At 38.3% G+C, this 5,358-nt stretch overlaps 1 pseudogene; it reads left to right on the top strand.

Moving 5' to 3' along the window:
• The first annotated feature begins 4,237 nt into the window (after nt 1-4,237).
• Nucleotides 4,238-4,764, top strand: LOC123818937 (annotated as a pseudogene).
• The last annotated feature ends 594 nt before the right edge of the window (nt 4,765-5,358 follow it).

Here is a 5,358-nt window from a genome sequence, read left to right as displayed (position 1 = left end):
CATGTTATATATAAAGTACTATGAAGTATGCTAAAATAATTTTCTCTGCAGTGAAATGCAAGGAAACATTGAGTTGCAAAATTCAAGTGTTATGGTCTATTTGGCTATGTGGTATGTTTCCAAGTTGAAATAAGTGCCAATATTTTATCATGATATCAAGGTTGGATCCAAACCACATTTATGTGGTCCCTCTGAACATATTATATTATATACAATAATGCAAATTTGTATACCTTACCACTGTGTATCAGTGACACTAAGCTAGGTAGTTAACCTAGTTACTGAATATAACTCCAAAATCTATAGGCCTAAAGCAACAAGGTTTATTTTTTGCTCATTTACATTTCTAGTGCTGGCCAAAAAGGAATTGAACTTCATATGCTCAGAGACTACGACATGGAAAATGATAAGTTTCTGGAAGACAAGAAAAAAAAACATGGCAAAACCATAGTTTCTCTTTAATGTTTCCAACTGGAAGCAGTAAGCACTCTTATTTCATATCTTATTTTAAGGTGCTAGTGAAGTGAGACTTCTCTTATTTTCAGAAAGGAAGACAGGAGCTTAACATTAATAACCAGTTATAATATCGCCCATCCCAAACTGAAAACAATGTACATCTGTTTCTATATTTCTGCATCTATACACATTTATATTTATTTATTTCATATCTCTATGAGACATTTTAAGAACATTTCCAAAACATATTTTCATACATTATCTCACCAGTTAACAAACAACTGAAAAATGCATGATAGTCATTGCCTGTATACATTGATAAGTGGCAGGATTATACCATGATCAAAGTTTTCAGTTTTTGAATCCTATATTCTCTCTTATATTGCAAGAGTTTAGAATATAATTTTAGTAAAGTCATAAATGCTATATCAGGTATCTATGCATAACACTGAACCAAGTAATTGATGATCTCAAATGTATTCAAGAACAGAGAATAAAAGTAAGAACTTTTTACCTCAAATCCACTCATAGTTTAATAGTAAGTAAGCCATGAACTCTTTAAAAATTAGCAAAGCATCATCTCCCATATTGTGTTTTAATGTCTGTGTTTGTATTACCTAATTATTGCTACACAGTTAAGCACCTTAAAGTGTTGTAGCTTAATAGGACAATGGTCTGTTTTTCTCTCCTGATTCTATGTGTTGGCTGGATGGTTCATTTACTGTTTTGTCTGCCTTCATTCATGTGGTTGCATTTGTCTGCTGGCCAAGATGATCTGCTGTCCAAGAAGGCTTCACTCTTTTCTGATACATACATGCTGGTTGTTAACTGAGTCCCTTCACATTGCTTTCTTCTTCTACAATAGGTGGTATCAGCCTCTTTCTATTGTTTTTCTGTGATATTAGTTGTTATTTGTCCTCTTTCATTACTGATTGTATTTATTTTGGTCCTCTCTTTTTTTCTTGATGAGTCTGATTAAAGGTTTGTCAATTTTGTTTATCTTTTCAAAGAACCAGCTCCTGGTTTCATTGATCTTTTGAATTTTATTTTTTTGTGTGTGTCTGTGTCATTTATTTCCACTCTGATCTTGATTATTTCCTTCCTTCCGGTTGCTCTGGGCTTTGTTGTTGTTTTTCTAGTTTTTTTTAAAAAATGTGTGGGGTTAGATTGTTTGAGATTTTTCTTGCTTTGTGAGGTAGTCCTGTAATGCTATGAACTTTTTTCTCAGACGTGCTTTTGCTCTGTCCCATAGATTTTGGGTTGTGTGTTCATTTTCATTTGCTTCCAAGTGTTATTTGTGTTTCCCTGCCCTAGAACCACATGTCTTGGATTATTTTTCTGACCCAGTAGTCAGGTCTGTGGGGCTCAGGACACTCTGGTGTCTTGAGTTGGGTCTGCCAGAAACCAAGAGGGTGTTTCTATTTGCTCCTCAGTGAGGGGAAAGCACCAGTCTGGTGCCCAAGAAAGTGTGGAGAATGGCCACACCCTAAAGCTGTTCTCTGATACCCCCTACATCTGCCTATACTGCTGGGTCCTCAGTAGGGTTAAGATGCAATGTGTGGTGAGTGGGACTCCAGAGTGTGGGTATTTACTTTCACCAGGCTAATTCACTGGGAAGGGCTTCCTTCTCTAAGAAAAATGGCTGCTATGCTATGTGGGGATATGACTAAGCACAGGAATCCTGGCAGCAGCTCTTTCGTGCCTCTTCCCAATGCAGCCCCCTGCAGACTTTTCTCAGGTGACTCCAGTCTATGCTGTCCTCCCTTTGCCAAAGCCTGGGGTGAGTGGCTGAGAATGAACATCTTGTGCTTTGGCCTCCTAAGAAGAGTGGCTTTGCCTCCAGTGGGCACCATCTCTCCTTTAAGGATAGAAACCCAGTGTCTTTCACCACTGGATGCTAGCTACATGGGTGGCTTATCCCAGCACTGGTGTTCTGTGCTTAAGAGCCTGGTCTGGGTTCTAGCCTCTAATCCTATCAGGAGAAACCTATTGCAGCTGAGATATCTCTCTGTTACCTCGGCCTGCCACCTGTGGGAGTGAAGCCAGCCCCTTTCGTGACCCCTCCCTCCTTACCTATCTTGAGGTGGTTTCTGTCTGTCCTTGGTTCAAAGTCTCCTATCCAGATAGTCTTTGGTTGGTACTTCAAGGTGAATATCCCAATTTAGTTTTATTTTTAAATTGGTTCTGGGAGATGTGAGGATGATCCACTTCCTCTGCTCCTTCTTGCAACCTCCTTATATGACATTTAAATCAGCTTTGTAAGAGATTAAAGATAAAAGATGAAAAACCTCTTGAGTCCATACTTTATAATTCACTTACTGCTTCCACCAACTTTTTTTTGGTCAAAGCACAAGGTCAGCCCAGATTGAAGGAATGGAAGGGAATGGAATAGTTACACTCTGAATGGGAGGATGGTAAAAATTTTTGACCATGTTTAATATGCTGGAAAATTTTTTTATATTCTGGTTTTATAAATGTGGAATCAGATCATTTACTTCAAATAATTGTTACCACAGAATGCTTTTAAAACCATCGACAGGTAAAGATTCTTTAACAATAAGCCATATAAATTATATGATGTTGTACTGGAAAAATGATACAGTTGAAAGCCTGTGTGTGAGTGGTGTGTTTGCATGTGTTCACAGGTGACAGTGAGATGGTGGTGGAGTGTTTTCTTGACATTTATATCTCCTCCCTTATATTTTTTTAACTGCTGTTTATCAATACAATATATTTGGTATTGAGCTGCAGGGCTTTTGGGGGTAGCTTGCTTACATTTAGCTCATTTAACAATGCTACACAGCAGCTGTTTGAGTGTTTCATTATCTTCTGTGAAATATATCATATCAAGGCCAAATGAGGCATGTAACTGTAAAAGTGGCTAGCATCAGTAAATGACAGGAAGCATTTATGAAAGCTAGGTCATCTGAAATATATTTGTGATCTTTTCACAAAATGTTCTACATTTAATTTTAGAACAATGGCCACAGGTGGAGAAATTTATAAAAAGGAGAAGATAAATGCTGATTGAAAATTAGTAGACAAGAGTCACAAATTGCTTACATCCAGTGTCCTAACAAATGATTTAGATTGACAGATATCTTGAAGAGTTGCTAAACTGGGACTGTATGTCTGATAATTTCAGGATGATGACAGTTGGGAGAAGTGAACATTGACTTGATTGGGTTATAGTACTTGTGAATATCAGGATCTCTATCAAGAACTTTCGAGGCACAGTCACATACTCCACACACACCAGCCAGAGGCAGAATAGAGTGTTCAACTGAGAAGCTCATGTGACAACTCCATGATGCCCTAAATTGTTTTTTTGTCTTCTTGTTTTTGTACTGGAAGAATCATCCACTCTACAATATAATCATGAGAAATAAAGCTTTCTTTATTATCACTTTGAATTGAATTGCTTAAATCAGAATTTAAAGTACAGCTGGAAAATGAAGAAAACTAATTTGGATTTTTTTTTCAAAGTTTTAAGTGGTAGTTGACTGTCAAGTAGTTCTAACATAGAAATGTAAATAAATAACAATTTTAAGTGAATAATTTTAAAAGTGTATAATATACAGTGCCCTTGGCAGTTCTGGGATCTGTCTTTTGCTTTAACAGGGTTTGGATGGAACAAACCCAAGGGACTCTCTTTCTTTCCAACCACCCTCCAACAGCTCTTCCAGTCATGTGCGCTTCAGAACCACCTCAGCTATCTTCAGCCTCAGAGACCAGCCAACACCATTTTTTTTTTACCTTGACTCTTCATTGCCAAACTACCATGAGCTCCCAAATTCATCAGAATTATTACACCGAGGTGGAGACTGCCATCAACTGGGCCAACCTGCATCTGCAGGCCTCCTACACTGACCTCTCCCTGGGCTTCTATTTTAACTGTGATGATGGGGCTCAGCAGGATGTGAGCCACTTCTTCCAAGAGTTGGCTGAGAAGAAGCATGAGGATGTCGAGTATCTCTTAAAGCTGAAAAACCAGCACAGTAGCCACGTTCTCTTCCAGAACATGCTGATGACTTCCCAAGATAGTGGAGTAAAACTGAGGATGCAATGGAAGCCACCTTGGCCTTGGAGAAGAACCTGATATAAGCAAGCCCTTTTGGGTTGTATGCCTTAGGTTCTATCTGCACAGACCCTCATCTCTGTGACTTCCTGGAGAACCATTTCTTGGATGAGTAGGTGAAACTCATAAAGAAGATGGGTGACTATCTGATGATCATCTGCAGACTGGCCAGCACCCAGGCTAGGATGGGTGAGTATATCTTCAAAAGGCTCACCCTCAAGCATGACTAGAAGTCTTTGGGATGGAGAAGCCCTCTGCATTTCCCTGGTATCTGGCTTTTTCCTGAGTCTCTCCCTAAAACCACTAGACATCATTTTAACCTCCCTGGAGACCTCACCCATTGGACCAGATGGAAAAAAGCAAAGGTTTTTGAAGAAGAAAAAAACTTATAATATAATACAAATAAAGGGAAGCAAAGTAAAACTATTGAATTCCATATAAGCTTACTATGCATTAATAAAAACAAACTTGAAAAGATAAACCTCAAACTACCTTTATAAACAGTAAAGATAAAACTTTAATTAATTAGAGATGGTTCTTTAAATGGAAGATTTTTATGTAAAAGATACCAAAATACTTAAGCAAAATATTTTCTTTTTTTTGGAGAGACAGAAAGGGAAGGTGAAAGAGAGGGAGAAAAAAATATGACAGGGAAACTGCAATCAGTTGCCTTTCATGTGCACCTGACCAGGGACCAAACCCACAGCTTAAATATATGCCCCAGGTGGGAATCAAACTGGCAACTTTTTCGTTTGCAGGATGATGTCCAACCAACTGAGACACACTGGCCAAGGCAAACAGAAATATGTCCATGACAGTGGAAG

The sequence above is a fragment of the Phyllostomus hastatus genome, unplaced genomic scaffold, assembly GCF_019186645.2.
Source record: "Phyllostomus hastatus isolate PE091 unplaced genomic scaffold, TTU_PhHast_1.1 phas_contig_29, whole genome shotgun sequence".
Lineage (NCBI taxonomy): Eukaryota > Metazoa > Chordata > Mammalia > Chiroptera > Phyllostomidae > Phyllostomus > Phyllostomus hastatus.
The sequence above is the reverse complement of the archived record's forward strand: the minus strand, read 5'-3'. Positions and strand labels throughout refer to the sequence as shown.